This window comes from Chelonoidis abingdonii, chromosome 9 (genome assembly GCF_003597395.2).
Source record: "Chelonoidis abingdonii isolate Lonesome George chromosome 9, CheloAbing_2.0, whole genome shotgun sequence".
Lineage (NCBI taxonomy): Eukaryota > Metazoa > Chordata > Testudines > Testudinidae > Chelonoidis > Chelonoidis abingdonii.
Window position 1 is genome coordinate 34675231 of NC_133777.1, and position 17001 is coordinate 34692231.

General features: G+C 46.3%; 1 protein-coding gene and 1 pseudogene across 2 annotated transcripts in view; one reads left to right on the forward strand and one right to left on the reverse strand.

The window, feature by feature from the left end:
• Positions 1–17001, reverse strand: part of LOC116836020 (ankyrin repeat and fibronectin type-III domain-containing protein 1-like) — a 493838-nt gene that overhangs the window by 463191 nt on the left and 13646 nt on the right. The window lies entirely within an intron of this gene.
• On the forward strand, positions 13810–14484 carry LOC142047276 (uncharacterized; annotated as a pseudogene).

Genomic DNA, 17001 nt, shown 5'->3' on the forward strand with positions numbered 1-17001 from the left:
AGTGCTTTACTACAGCCTTCTGCAAGCTAAGAAATAAGCTCCCTGGGCAAGAGGACAAAGCACCTTAAAAGCAGAAGCTTCCTCATCCACACTGACAATTTGGGATAAGAAAGCAGCAGAGCAGAAAGTCCTTATAGCCATGGGTGGCTTTACATCATTTTTGAGCACCCAAGCATCTCTGTTATAAGCATGCTAGATGAGATCATGTGTGTGTACACATATGCATACATACAATTTCTTATTACTGTTATGACATATAGGCAAGATATGCCTTCTGGATTCTCCAGCAGGTCACATGCAGCCCCTATGGAATAAGGATCTGGCTACTTGGTTACCTAGAATATCAGGGTTGGAAGGGACCTCAGAAGGTCATCTAGTCCAACCTCCTGCTCAAAGCAGGACCAATCCCCAACTAAATCTCCAAATTGCCCCCTCAAGGATTGAACTCACAACCCTCTGTTTAGCAGGCCAATGCTCAAACCACTGAGTTATTCTTCCCCCCCATGCCTACTTCATCTCCAGCTTGGACCACTGGAACTCACTCTAGCTGACTCTTCTGAAGGCAGCCACAAAATACTGCAGTTCATGCAGCAGCTCACTTCCTGGGCAGGGTAGAAATTCACAGGCACATCAAACTAGGCCTCCATGCTCTCTGCTGGCTCCCCATTTATTCCCAGGCCCAATTCAATGTCCCAAGCTGTGACTGACCCAGGGCAGGGCTCTCCCAGAGCCCACTTCCCCATCCACGAGCCATCACAAGAATTATGTTCAGAGGTGTTGCAACTTTCAAGATCCAGGATGATGCAGTTGAGAACTGGAAGCAGAGAGATCTCATGGGACTCCCTAGGCTATGGACTACCTGAGCAGAATAATTCAGAGGAAGCCTACACCCAACAGACAACAGGGCAAAATGCAAAGCACCTCTTGCATTGGTTCTCCCACAGTAAGCAGCTCAAAGAGAGCTGTCACTATTCGGGTCTCTCAGGGTACTTCTTCACTGCGGAGTTAGCCAGGTCTGGTTAACTCTTGGTGCCCCTAGAAGGGCACCTCTCTCCATTATGCACATGCACACACTAGCAGCAGCCTGACGAGCAGAGTACAAGCTCCTCACTTCGAGTTTCCTTTTGCCCTTTAATTATGGTGCCTATACACTATGGCAACTGACCCCTCAAATATCATAACAGAACAGAGTTAGATTAGACAAGACAGAATAAAGGCAAAGCCAGATTTTAATGAACAGAAGATGTCAAAATCCCATCCAGCTTGCATCCAATACCCAAATGTTTAAAACCTCAGCTCCAGATCCCTCCTGACTGAAAGTGACTAATGATTCCCTGTGGTTTCCCTTGCAAGCTTCTGTTCTCTACAGAGACCTGCAAATTTACTCCACTTCTGACTTTTGGCAGGACTTAGAAGCATCCACACTCAATCCTTGGATGTAGGCAGTAAGAGCTGCCTGTTGATCTAGCGAGGATGGCTGTGGCCCTTTTACAAGAGCGCTGAAATGTCTGCTCACACACACTCACCAAAACCACAAAGCCTTCCACCCCAGTGAAAAGAGCAAACCGTCATGTGAGAGATAAAATATACAGAGATACAAGTTAAAGGGGCACTCAGAAAGTTACAGCTTAAAGATACAGAAACTGTAAAAATCTACTGTCAATAAAAATGACGTTTCTTCTTTTTAAAGCCTTCCCTTGCAGCGACTGTAACATTGCAACCTGATGCTACTGCAGCAACAGGAAAACGTGAACTTGACTAAGAATAAGCTAGAAACTACCTGCGTCTGACGAAGTGGGTATTCACCCACGAAAGCTCACGCTCCAAAACGTCTGTTAGTCTCTAAGGTGCCACAGGATTCTCTGCTGCTTTTACAGATCCAGACTAACACGGCTACCCCTCTGATACTAGAAACTACAGTGAGTCTGATTAACCAGCTTCTCCCACCCCCCCATGCATTTTAACAGCTGAAAACAAGGACCAAGCTAGCAACTGTGACCCACCAGCTCTCTGCAGAACAGCAGCATGTGCCCTCTGCACCATTTGGCAGACAACAGCTAGTCTATTTTCATTGCCCAAGTTGAGAAAAATGCAAAGAGCATGTCACGAGTAGGACTATTAAAAATTAAAAGCGTTATATCTTTTAATTCAGTTGTAATCTGAATTTTCATAGGTGCCGACTTCTACTTTTCCCCAGGGGTGCTCCACCCCCACTCCACCCCTTTCCTCAAGGCTATGCCCTCATTCTGCTTCTTCCTGCCCCCCTCCCAAGGCCCCACCCTTGTTCCACCCCACTCCAGTCTGGGCAAAAGCAAACCCTTAACTCCTGCCTCTCTAACCATCCCCGAGTGAGTCCCCCGTCCTCCCAGTGGATGGGCAGACCCCCAATCTGCACCGTTCCCAGGGCTCCCACTTAGGGAATCAGATGTGCATTCAAGGGCAGGACTTGGCCTAAAGGTAACTTGTTCAGGATGCTGTGTGTGTGTGTGTGTGTGTGTGTTGGGGGTGGGGGGGTTGCTTGCAATCATGCTAGTTCCTTAAGCCATCGTTGTGCAAGCTCTCCTCATAGCCCACCCACTGTATAATCTAGCAGTCTGGGCCGTTCCTGTGTACAAGCTGCCTAATGATTTGGGAGAAATAGTGGCACAGCTGCTTTGCTTGCAACTCTTTCCCCTTCGGTAGTGACATTCTGTAGAGGTCTGTTCCCCTTTGATGATAGCAGCTGATCTAATCCTAGCCATCACGAAACAATTAACCACTGGGTATCCCCCACCCCATGTTTTGAACAGGACTTTCTTGCAGGTGTGTGTATGAGCCTGTTATTAATTGTACAATGGAAGCACTGAAAGGCCACAGTCAGGCAGCAGCACCCCACAGCGCTAGGTACAGTACAAATATTTAAAAAAGAGGCAACCTCGGCCTCAAAAAGTTTCCAGCCTAGGTAACAACTGAACCCAACAAGGGGACCAGACAAAACTGGGGAGCTGGGGCGAACGGAACTAGCAATACAACAGTACCTCAGCACAATGAGCATGTCAGCCTGGATGGCTGCCTAACTAGCCACTCTCAGCTGCTATTGCCTTGGAGTCCTCTCAGCACAGGTGAGTTTTAAGGAGGAGTCTTAAAACTTACGGGGAATAAGGTGGTACCACAGAAGCTTGGGCCGGAAGGGTGGTAACACTTATGGGACAGGCTGATGGATAGGCAGTGAAAGCTGGGAGAGCTGGCAGAGCAAAGGCATGGTCAATGGCACAATGAGTAAATGGAGCAGCAGAGCAGGATGGTGTCAGCTTAAGGGCCTTCAAGGTGAAGACAAGGAACTGAGCATCTCCCTCTTCAGGGTATAGCAAACTATGGGGCTCTTCTCCTCTCCACGTAAAAGCTAAGCTCCACAAGTAGGGATACAGTAGAAGACAACACACAACATATCCTAGAATGTCCATTAGGTCCCCCCATTTCAACTACTTAGCAGTCCAGATTAACAAAGCAGGTGGCATCTTAAAACATGCTAGGTATCTCATTTTAATTAACATGTTTCCAAACACCACTTAGCACCTAATGTAGACAGGGTCTGACACATTAAAGCCGCATTAGTTTGTTATGGCCAACCCTAGAGAGAAGCTTATTTGCCTAGTCTAGACAGGGTCAGGCTGTCACTCCTGCAAGTAAACAGAGATGCCCTGAAAATGGACTGTGTATTGAAGAGGTGGGGAGAGACAGGAGACTGGGAATGGAGCACAGAAGTGCATCCCTTTTTTGTATTACTCCGGAAACTGGATACCACCTCACAAGGCACCCAGCTAAGTCATTGTAATAACACACTGCACTGAAAATACCGACAATAAGAGGGCTCTTTCATTTAGCAGCCAAAGACATAATAAGAGCCAATGACTGGAAGCGTAAGACAGCAAACAGAGAAGAATTAACCACTGGGACAACTTACCCTCGGTGACGGTGGATTCTCCATTGTTTGGAAACTTGAAACCCAGCCTGGATTCCCTCCTAACAAATGCAGTTCAACCACAAGTTGTTGGGCTAGAGACAGGACTCACTGGGTGGAATTCCATGGCCTGTGGTATGCAGGTCATGCTAGATGATCATAATGGATCCTTCTGGCTTTAAAATCCATAAAAAGTGACCAGTTACAAAGCAGGGCAAAGGAGTGAGGCAAACCTGCCCAGCCTGAAAAGCATTCGAGCCTCGTGCAATACCTATGGAGGGACAGAGAGCACGTGCACACGTATGAGCAGGCCGTGGTAAGTTTCCATCCCAAGCACTAGCTTCATGTCCCCGATTTACCTCTTCTGCAGGTCACTGTCCCTGTAAATATATATCAAAGGCAATTGCCAACACAGTCAACGACTGCACTGCTGGTTGAGAATGAAAAATGAATGAGGCTTTCTCCAAATCGCTTATCCTCTTGCAGACAGGGACAAGAGGATAGGAAAGGGAAAAGACAAGACAAGACAAGGTGTAATTCTATATGTAGGACCATCCCCCTACATAGCCACCAATGCCAAGGACATAACCTAGATGAAAATGAAATAGACTAACCTGTTTGGAATGGACACAATGGGATAATACAATCTGTCCCCTTCCTCCCACAACACCACGGAATCCTGCTCTGCAATATACCTGCTATTCTAGTCCTGAGGCTCGCTAAAGCACCTCACCCCTCACCTACAACCACCTCTACCACCACCCAATAATCAAATCCTGCATCCCTGTGCTTTATCTGCATCCTCCGATTCTGACCTGTCTCACCCCTATTATCCCAGTCCCAGGCCTATCTGGCGCAAAGGTCGTCAGTCATACCAAACTGCAAAGTGGGTTTTGTAATATGGACAAAATCCATTAAGGTCAGGAAACCAAACTGATTTCCATTTGCAAATGAGATTGGAGCTCTGAACTCCAGGGGGAGGAGAGGGGAAGGAGTATGTCTTTACACAGCTGGTTAATTTCCCAAACAGCCATAGGAGTGCTATGGTCAAGAGTCTTAAAGAACTCTCAGCCCCAGAGCAGTTGACTTGAAAAGGCTTCTCAGATAAAATCACTTCCAAGCTACATGGGATTCCATGAAGATCCACAACTCTGAAGCTCATAAGGTAGCAGGTAGTTCGGAGAGCAAAGCTGGAGAGGCATGTGAGATCGAGCTAGAATTAGAACTGTTCACAACAATCACGGAACACCACATTTGAATTTCCTACACCATTTATTTCATGCCACATAGATCACAATTAATGAAACTCTAATATTATTGTTCTAAATAGGCACAATGTGGACAACAAACTTTTCCCCTCCCTCCTCCCACACAGAGAACTTGATTTTATCATGCAGGATCAGAACAAAGCAGACTGCTACCACCAAAGCATGCCTCCTAGAGGATTCCTTCTTGAATAGCTCCAGCTATTCCAAAAGGGTAAATTCTCCAGTGTGGCATTAGCGCCATCCAAAAGACCAATAGCAAGCACCGGAAACCTGAGCGTACTCCCTCAACAGCTTACTGGATTAAAGATTTAATGCAATGCATCCCTCTGGAAGAAATTACATAGGCTATTAGGAAAGATGTACCCCTCGTCTGATGAAATCTAGCAATCATTTCAGCAATATATGCAAACTAAATAGACTCTAGATGAGAGGAAAGCTGCTGTTGCTCGTACAAGCACTGTGTGACTACAGGAATCAGTGGGTAAAGCTAGCAGTGTAAAGCGTGAAAGGACACAGCCCCTGTATTCAGTTCAGCTGCATGGACGTGCTGCAGGTCAAATGTCACACTGAATGCTTTGTGGGGGGAACCAGGAAGGGTTCTGTGATTCTGGCACCAGATGACAATCCTGTGGTGCACGAAGAGGCACAAAGACACCCCTGCTCTAACCTATCATAAATCACTCAGGGGAGGCTGCAGAACTGTGCATTTTTAACACTTTCATAGTCTTGTCAGTTTAAATGGAAGTTTTCGGCATTTGACAGGGAAGGCACTTTCGGTGTGGAAGGGCGGAGAGAAGAAGCAGAGAGGTTTTTTTAAGTCAACCCAGGTTCTTTCCTCTTTGGACATCACCAGAAGCAATAAACACTCCGCAAGAAATACTGCATCCTCATTGTTACATCTGTGCAGTCCCAGTGCATCTACACCTACATTTCTCAGACTGACCAGTGATTCGGGGAGGCCAACTCAAGACACCTTTAGATTTCCAGAAAGCGTTGAGAATCAGGAAAATCAGGCCCCTTAGAGAGTCTTGCGTTGGGCACCCAGAATTACAAGCCACTACTAATAATTCACAAGAAGAAATGAACCCCAGCTCCCTCTCCCACAGCTGGGCTCAGTGCAGGGCAGAAGCAGCTGAAACTTATTCTCAGGCATTAAAGTGAACAGATCTGCTGACTACACACAGGAAGGAGAGTTAGGAGTGGCTACCCCAACACTCTTCTTTCAAAGAGGAGTGATGCTTTCGGACTGGACTTTCAGCAAATCAGGCATGTACCTCCTGGAAGTGGGCATGGTGGATGAAGACATAGCATTTCTCCACAGAGGAGGATTCAGTGGCAGGGGTTGGGGGGGTAATACAGTTAGGAATAATGGACAAAAGGCTACTCCTCATATATGCAGTGTCTGACCTTCAATGAAGCTGAGGAGGAGTCTCTCCGCCTTCACATTATAAAGGAGAGTGGTTGTCCCGTCAACTGAACGTAGGAGCCAGGTGTCAAAAGACTGCAATTGATTGCCAGCTCTGCCAGGGATGCCCTGCATGACCTTGGCCACGTCGCTGCCCCTCTTTATGCCTTAGCAGTGACTCATGAGTAAAATGAGGATGTCGATGTCATATCACCTTTGTAAAGCTCTTCAAGATAAATGCAAAGCTGCCACACTTCTTTCCACTCCTAACACCATCAGTCTGGTGAAGAGAAGGCCCCCTATCAATCCAAAAAAATCCCTGGAACCCAATGTTAAGGCAACTCTATTATATCCAGTGAACCGGGGATAACATACAGACAAAATTTGGATCATACTGACACCTGCAGCTCCCATGGAAGCCAATGGATATAAGTGAAAATCAGGCACCAAACCTCTCTCTTTCAGGATGGCAAACAAGTACAGATTTTGCTGGGAAAAGGCGCCAACTGATACAAAGCAGGAACTGCTTCACTCAGAGTGGACCAGTCAACGGCTCATGTTAAAGTGCTATTAGTTGTCAGCAATAACTAATTCAACAGAGTGGTTTTTCTGTGATGGGGCACTGCCTCTTTCTGATGAAAATGGAGTTGCATTGCAGATGTCAGAAGCAAATTAACTACCACTGACTCAGTTTGGATTACATCTTCAAAGATCATTCACCTTCACTGTACCAATGGAAAATAAAAGACACAGATAGAAGGAAACAGACCCGCTGAAAAAATGTACTTGGCAGAGCTTTGGTTATTTGCAGACTATGCACTTTTGTACTACAAAATCATCCCAGCAGCTACATAAACCATGAAATTTTGATACATAGACTGCATCCATGAGTGTCAGAGCTGGGATCTGTAAATTCATTCCACTCAGATCAAAGGTGCTTGTGGGGTGGACTCTAGACTCCTGAAGCGTGGTCCATAACTACCCTTTCACCATAACTACAGGCTGATGGCAAAGCTATCTACATGTTTTGTTCTTGTTTTGTTTTTTATATTGTCTGTGAATTCAAACAGCAAGCAATTTCTATTCATTTACAGCCTTCTGTGCCAGTCAGGATGCCTGGAGTTAGTGTCTGAAGCCACCTTCAGAACAAGATGTGAGGGTGGAAGAGGGACATTATCTAAGGGAGGCAATCCGAGCCACACACCCCTCCTCGCCTTCTGTATTTCTGGGCTGCCTGTTTCAGAGCCATCCTGCAGTGCCTGTCTCTCTCAAGCCTTTGATTTGGTACTTTTTCCACTTTGTAAGACTGTGAAGTTTCAGTACCATGTGCTGAAGCCACCATAGGGCACAACTGAAGGTGGACTTATACCAGGGAAGGAGATTGAAGCTAAAACTCACTGCCACTTTGATCAAGGATATGGAGTCCTGAGATTTCTGAACACCGAGGTTAGCCAAAGCTCTGATGGGAAGAGTTAAAAAGGACGGAAAAAGGCAGACCTGCAAACTCTCAGCTAAGATGTCTCAGCACAGAGATGCCGGCTCTTGTAATTCACGCAGGAAAGTCAGGCAGCCTTTACCTGCTTTGCACTGAGGGTTAGGTTCTCTCAGAATTGTAACCACCAGCCAGCTGGCCCTATCACCTTCAGTGTTTCAGGTTATGAATCTGTGAAGCTTCCTTTCAACAGCTGGACTGTTGAACTTTTCAACTTTTCTCAGGCCCCCTTAGAGGACAACCCTTGACATAGCTAGTGGGAGCAGGAGGTTATAACCTCCCCACCACAATTCTAATTGTATTCCATTTACACACCCCTTTAAAATCATCTGCAGTGGGTCCCTAAAATGAGATATGTCCTGTGACTTAACCTAGCCTGTCACTAATGAGTTTGTTTACCATTTAACTCCAGGACTCTGCTAAAAGCCAGCATTACAAACTGTATCAACAAGACTCCCATCTGCTATGGGCTGGAAATGGGAAGCATCAAGTGTCTCGTAACCCCTACATAAAAGCTATTATCAGTCTCTGTGGATCAGGGTGATAGATGGTGACAGAATTTAGAATGCACCAAATTGCATAATCTTTAGTGAGTGAATTAAAAATTGCTGCTGCAGTTTTCTCAGCACTGTTTCCAACACAACAGCTACAAGGAAAGAGAGGGTGGTAAAGAACAGGCCAATCTGTCACTACTGCAGTGCTAACTAGGGAATATAGCATCAATATTGACAAACAGATCTAAGGCCCTAGAGTTCAAGGAACATGTTCCCCTCTGCACTCGCAAGGAGATCCATGAATTTGCAGCCAGAGAAACGGGTAATTCCTGACAGGCGCAATGACAGCAGCCTGTATACAACAGCTCAGGTTTAAAGGAATAAAAAAATACTTAAGAAATTATAGCATATCAGTATGGGTCTATCCAGAAGGAAGAATGAAGAAACACTCAGCTCTGCACATTGGTCAACACTTCACAACCTCTGAAAGTCCACTAGCAGCCAGTAGGGGAGACAACCAGATACCCTCCAACATCTAAAAGGAGAGATATAGGTACAGTGCACAGCCCCACTCCTGTAATCTGATCACTGCAGACAGACCCCCGAGTTTGTACAGAGTCCCACTGACTTCAACAGGACTTAGTATGGGCACAAGGGTCTGCCTCAGTGGATCAAACTGCAGGATTAGAGCCCCACTGAGCTAAGCAAATCAGCGCTTCAGCAATGCCTGGCAGTAGCCAGAGCACATAAGAAAACTACTTCTTTGAGATCAGAAAGGGTAGGACAAAGTGAGAACTGCCAAAAGTCAAGCTGAGTTAGGTCTTGCAAAGGAAATTAAAACAAAGAGTAAAAGGCTCTTTTAACCATGTAAGTAAAATAAGAACAAGGAGAGAAGTGGGGCTGCAATGCAGTGAGGATACAGTCAAAATTAAGGATAATCTAGGTAATGGCCCATAAACTAAATACTTTGCCTCAGTTTTCAGTATGGATAACATCATGGGGAAAAAGGATGGCTAATGGGAACAAGTGTATAGAAATAAAAATCACCACATCTGAGTTGGAAGCAAAACTTCAAGAGCTGAGTACACTCAAATCAGGGAAACTAGACAACCTCCATCCCAGAATACTGAAGAACTGACACATGATATTGCAAGTTCAGTCACAAAGATTTTTAATACATCTATCAAATATATAGTGCCTATTTATGTGAAAGAGGAAAAAAGTGAAAAGTGATCCAGGCAACTACAGACCTCTTAGTCAGACCTCAACATCAAGTATAGCTTTAGAACAATTTTGAAGAAAGAAATAATTAAAGACGTAGGGGTAAACAGAAAATGGGATAAAATGCAACATGGTTTTGCCAAAGGTAGATCATACCAGGCCAACCTGATATCTTTCTTTCATAGGGTGACAGAAATGCAGCGAATCTAATCTATCTGGACTTTCCCATGTCAAATGCTTTATTGAAGTTATTGGTTACACTGGAGAAGAGATGGGGATTGTAAAGTGGGTAAGCAACTAGCTGAAGGGGAGACAACAGGTTGTACTGAAAGGAGAACTATCAGGCTAGAGGGCAGTTACTAGTGGAGTTTCTCAAGGATGTGTCTTGGGAGCAATTTTATTTAACTTTTTCATTCATGACCTCGGCACAAAAAAGTAGGAGTGTTCTAATGAAATTTGCTGATGACACAGAGTTTGGAGGCATTGTTAACACAGAGAATATCATCAAGAAAGACCTGGATGATCTTGAGGACTAGAGTCATAGACATGGGATGAAATTTAAGAGTACAAAGTGCAATATCATGCACTTACAGACTAATAACCAGAATTTCTGCTATACGCTGTGGGTTCATCAGTTGGAAACAACAGAGGAGAAGAAAGACCTAGAGTATTTCTTATCCTGTGATTGACTGAGCCACCAACGTGATGCAGCCTTGAAAGAGGCTAATGCAATCCTGGGATGTCTCAAGCAAGGTATTTCCAGTAGAGATAGGAAAGTATTAATGCAACTGTACAAGGCACAGGTAAGATCTCACCTGCAGCTGTGTAGAACTCTGGTCAACATGTTCATGAAAGATGAATTCAAACTGGAACAGGTGCAGAGGAGAGCTACAAGCATGAGGAGGGGAATGGAGAGCCTGTCTTAGAAGAGAACACTAAGAGTTTGACTTGTTTAGCCTAGCAAAACGAAGGCTGGGAGGGGATATGATTCTATAAATACCTCACAGGGAAAACACCAGGGAGGAGAAAGAGCTACTTAAGCTAAAGCAGGGTTTCTTAACCTGTGGGTCATGACGCAAAATCAGGTTGCCAGAATGTGTCAAAGGGTCATGTGCGAGGCCCCAGGGGAAAGGGGGAACAGGTCCTGCCCACTAGGGGGTGAGAGGCGCTCTTGGGGGTTGCAGAGCCTGGGCTGCATTCACTCCTCCAGCCTTGAAAAAGGAAAATGCAATCCTGGGAAGGGAGGCTCTAAGCTGCAATGTAGACATGCCCTCAGAAACCTCATTGCCTCCACTTGGCTACTGGCAACGACTTATTTGAACAAATCATTTCATAAACCAATCTATTATTTTCCAAAGCAGAGAGGAGAGTGGCTGGCAACATTTATATTCACTGCATGCCTCCCAGTTTGGTCCCTTCATTTCTTAACTGCAGCCTTTCAGTTTTCTTTTATATCCAGTTCTGTAATCCAGGGGGGCAGATAATACAGGAAAGGGCATAATGAGGGGGGGGAAGAGCTCAGTGGTTTGAGCATTGGCCTGCTAAACCCAGGGTTGTGAGTTCAATCCTTGAGGGGGGCCATTTGGAGAACTAGAGTAAAAATCTGGGGATTGGTCCTGCTTTGAGCAGGGGGTTGGACTAGATGACCTCCTGAGGTCCCTTCCAACCCTAATATTCTATGATTCATTACACTTCGCAGCGCTGGTGAGCAAATTCAGCTCCCTTGCTTTCTCTAGAACCAGTCAGATAGCAGCCCACTCCGTCATCACTAAGCATCCCTGAATCAGAGGAGAGGAACTGGGATTTCCAAAACATGCACTAGCTCTACTAAGGGAGAGCAGGTCTCAGGGACACTGAGCCATCCCCAAAAGTCCCACAGCAGATGCTCTCCCTCTGATCTACCCATCTTGCTTCTATTTTTATATGCTCATACACCATCTCCCTATGGAATGATTCACTTTAAAAAACAAAAATCATTAAAATGGTTATCAGTCTAAATAAGAGGCAAATCAGAAAAGAAATATGACTTTCAGAGCAGACTCGGCAATAAGTGTGTGTTGGGGCTCTGGAGGATAAGAATGATAGTCAAGCATAAAAACCTACAGGAGGTGAGAATCAAGTTAAAGGAAGTGGGAAAGTGCCCAGCCATCTCCCTGAAGCCTTGTATTACCCAATTGTCTCTGCAGGTAGAGTTCACATTCTATGGCAAAACCAGCCAGAAGCAGAACTGCTCTTGACGGCTGGGGAAGTCCCCTGAGCCAAGATCGTAGGAGCTGCTGCCCTGGCAGCGTGTTCTCAGGCCACAAAAGCCATGACGGGTGGGACTGGCCAGCCAGCATGTGCAGCAGCCCAAGTCAAGTCACTTGTGCTCACAGAGAAAAAGCATGAGTCAGTGAGCTATAGGCACATCCCCCCACTTGTACTCCCCAGAGCCAAAAGCTGAATTCCGTCCCCATGGCTCACAAGACAGGAAGTAACAATAGTTGTGATCAAGCTAGTCAAGGAATAGGGCCTCCGCCCGAAAGAAGAGCTGGTCCGCTTCAGGAGCCATGCCCAATATTGGGGAGAGAGGAGGCAGAGTGTGGGGTAGAGTGAGGGCAGGGGTGCTGCAGAGACACTCACTGCTGAGAGTAGAGGAGTATGTGCCAGGGCTGCCCAGTCAGCTCTGGAGTGAGAGAGGCAGTTCTCCGAGCCATGTGGACATCTCCAGCCGGAGAGTTGCTGGTTCTCCTCACTGCCTGTGTCGGGGACCAGGAATAGAAATCCTGCTGCAAAGCTGAGAGCTCGTTCCTCCCTCTTGCATTACAGGAATTTGTCTCAAGAACCTGCTCTTTTCACTCATTACTGTTCAGGTTAGGAGAGTGCAGCAGCACCCTCTTGTGTTCACAGCTGTGTCCTCATACCAACATCAATGTCAGGAACAAGGGCCACAGCTGGGGTACACACACAAACACACACCCTCCCTCCCCTCCACCATCCCGGTTTTCCCTCCTCCTCTCAATTCCCCCTCTGTGATTCAGCACTCCTCTGCCATTCCATCTGCCCCCATCTCCTGCCACATCCCACTCGCATTCAGCAAACTGTGCACACTGAGCAAGGCTGTGCCACCATATCTGCTGCACAGCTCTGTCCACCCTCATGGCCACTGATCCCACCTCCAGCAACAGAGGGAGAAAATGAAGGGTAGTATTTGAGTCAGCCCTCCCATCCCCACCAACTACTGTATTAGAAATAAGCCATCAGCAGGAGGGAGGTGCACCTAAGATTTGCCATCTCTGGATAAAAGTGGCTAGCTGAAATATCCACGTCACCAGCACCTAAAAGGCTTATGGAGCTCTGGTGATGTTTCAGGACCTTTCTAAAGGATGGCTACAGAATATCTATTCCATAGACACTCAGACACCATGTTCACGAGCCTAGTATAAGAACCTGAATGGAAGAGAATCCTCTGCTAAGAGTTCCCGTCAACTCCAGGCTTCTACCCCGGAAGGTGTTCCTTCCTTTTGTCCACACGTCGGCCTTTCTTCTCCAGCCCGCTAGATGCTGTACATAGGAAGGAGAGCCCTGGTTCATGCCCAGACTGAATAGGCGACCCCCTGACTGATCACCATTGCCATCAATACCTAGTCCAGCACTAGAGGGGATGTAACTAGGTAGAAGAATGTGCTTGGTAGTAAAAGACACAACAGGCCACACAGTTAATGTACTTTCATTCTTGTCTTCTGGTCATAGGCCTGGTATACACTACGAGTTTAGCACTATTAAATCAAATTAACCGTGCACCCATCCACATAAGGAAGCCATTTACTTCGACATAAAAGGCTCTTAAAATCGATTTCTGTACTCCTCCCTGACAAGGGGAGTAGCGCTGAAATCGACATTGCCAGTTCGAATTAGGGTTAGTGTGAATGCAATTCAACAGTATTAGCCTCCGGGCAGTATCCCACAGTGCACCATTGTGACTGCTCTGGACAGCAATCTGAACTCAGATGCACTGGCCAGGTAGACAGGAAAAGCCCTGCAAACTTTTGAATTTCATTTCCTGTTTGCCCAGCGTGGAGAGCTGATCAGCACAGGTAACCATGCAGTCTGAGAATCGAAAAAGAGCTCCAGCATGAACCGTATGGGAGGTACTGGATCTGATTGCTGTATGGGGAGAGGATTCTGTGCTAGCAGAACTACGTTCCAAAAGATGAAATGCCAAAACATTTCAAAAAATCTCCAAGGGCATGATGGAGAGAGGACACAATAGGGACTCAATACAGTGCCGCGTGAAAGTTAAGGAGCTCAGACAAGCATACCAGAAAACCAAAGAAGCAAACAGACGCTCCGGGGCAGAGCCACAGATATGCTGCTTCTACGCTGAGATGCATGCAATTCTAGGGGGGGCTGCCATCACTACCCCACCTCTGACCGTGGATTGCAAGGAGGGGGTACTCTCATCCATGCCTGACGATTTTGCAGACGGGGAAGATGAGGAGGAGGAGGAGAGCACACAGCACACTGTTCTCCCCAAAAGCCAGGAGCTTTTTCTCACCATGACTGAAATAGCTTCCCAACCCTCCCAAGGCGGTATCCCTGACCATGAAGCCAAAGAAGAGACCTCTGGTGAGCGTACCTTTGCAAATATAAAACATGGTTTAAAAGCAAGCGTTTTTTCATGATTAATTAGCCCTGAGGACTTGGGATGCATTCACAGCCAGTACAGCTACTGGAAAAGTCTGTTAACGTGTCTGCGGATGGAGTGGAAATCCTCCAGGGACATCTCCATGAAGCGCTCCTGGAGGTACTCTAAAAGCCTTTGCATAAGGTTTCTGGGGAGAGCAGCCTTATTCCATCATCCACGATAGGAAACTTTACCATGCCATGCTAGTAGCAAGTAATCTGGTATCACTGCATGACAAAAACTGGCAGTGTAAGGTCCTGGTGTTTGCTGGAATTCAAGCATCCGTTCTTTATCTTGCTGTGTTATCCTCAGGAGAGTGATATTGTTCATGGTAACCTGGTTGAAATACAGAAATTGAATTAAGGGGACATTCAGAGGTGGCCGTTCCTACTGGGCTGTTTGCCTGTGGCTGAAAAGAAATCCTCCTCGCAGTTAACCAAGTAGGGGGGCGGAGGGGAGGGCAGGGGCCATTGGTGCTGAACTGTTCGCATTTGGCTAGCAGGGATCTTCCCTGATACCAGTCACATGGTTGGGGGAGGGGTACAGCGATCATCCCAGAGAATTGGATGGGAGGGGGTTTAGTTAGGTTTCTGCTGCTGCATGTTAACACAAAAACCGCAGCACTCAGTGGGCTTTGCTTGGTATGCGAAAGGAGGGTGGTGTTTTTATGAAGGTTGCAGAACCCGAAAGACAATGGCTTACCATGGCCGCATGCAAGCTGAATTCTGTTGCCCAGCCCTTCGTCTGTGATCTCTAACACCAAAGCCGCAGGCACTCAATATTAAGATGTAAAATTCGACCTTGTACCGAAATCACATGTGCTATGTAATCTGAATAGTGTTGTTCACCATGAAAGAGTATACTCATTGCTCTGTAAAATGTATCTTTTAAATACTTCTTTCCCGTTTTTCCCTCCCACAGCTGCCAATTTTTCAAGCCTCCCTCCTCCGTCCCGAAGGCTATCTCAGATAAGGCAGCGAAAAAACGCACGTGTGATGAAATGTTCTCTGAGATCATGCAGTCAACCTGCAATGAAAGAGCTCATCTGAATGAGTGGAAGGACACAGTATCACAGTACAGGAAAGCGGCCAATGAACGTGAGGACAGGAGGGCCGAACGTGAGGACAGGAGAGATGCTCAAGATAAGAGGTGGCGGCAGGAAGATCAGAGGAGGCAGGATGCAACGCTGCAGCTACTGCTAGATCAAACGGACATGCTCCGGCATCTGGTGGAGCTTCAGGAACAGCAGCAGGATCACAGAGCGCCGCTGCAGCCCCTATATAACTTGCCCTCCCCCATCTCCAAGTTCCATAGCCTCCTCACCTAGATGCCCAAGAACATGATGGGGGGGGGGCACGTACACCCTGCCACTCCATCACGGTGGACAGCCCAAGCAACAGAAGGCTGTCATTCAACAAGTTTTCAAGTGGCCTTTTCCTGCCTTCCCTCCTCCCACACACCACCCGGGCTACCTTGTCAGTTCTCTCCCTATTTTTATAATCAATTAATAAAGAATATATGTTTTTTAAACTATAGTGACTTTATTTCCTTTGAAAGCAAGCTGTGATCGAAGGGGAGAAGGTGGGTGGCTTACAGAGAATGAGTCAATCAAGGGGGCAGGTTTTCATCAAGTTGAAACAAACAGAACTTTCACACCCTAGCTTGGCCAGTCATGAAACTGATTTTCAAAGCTTCTCTGATGCGCACTGCTTCCTGGTGTGCTCTTCTAATCACCCTGGTGTCCGGCTGCGCGTCATCAGCGGCCAGGTGATTTGTGTCAACCTCCCACCCCGCCATAAAGGTCTCCCCCTTACTCTGACAGAGATTGTGGAGCACACAGCAAGCAGCAATAACAATGGGAATATTGATTTGGCTGAGGTCTGAGCGAGTCAGTAAAGTGCGCCAGCGTCCCTTTAAATGTCCAAATGCACATTCTACCACCATTCTGCACTTGCTAAGCCTGTAGTTGAACAGCCCCTGACTACTGTCCAGGCTGCCTGTGTATGGCTTCATGAGCCAGGGCATAAAGGGGTAGGCTGGGTCCCCAAATATAACTATAGGCATGTCAACATCCACAACAGTTATTTTCTGGTCTGGGAAGTAAATCCCTTGCTGCAGCCCTGTCATAAACATATAGCTAAGGGTTAATGTTTCTTTCACCTGTAAAGGGTTAACAAAGGGAACCAAACACCTGACCAGAGGACCAGTCAGGAAACCGGATTTTTAAAAGCTCAGAGAGGGAATGTTTTGGGTGTGTGTCTTTTGTCTGTCTCTCAGCTATGAGAGGGATCTTTCTATCTTCAAGTTTCTAATCTTCTGTTTCCAAGTGTAAGTACAAAGAGTAGAAACAATAGGGTTTTTATATATATGTTTTTTGTATTTACAATGTGTGTAAGGTTGCTAGAGAAGAATTTAAATTGGTAATATTTTAGAATAAAGATTGTTATTCATGATCTTTAAAGCAAATTGATCCTGTAATGAAACCTGATACAGAGACTTGTTTAAGTGATTTTTC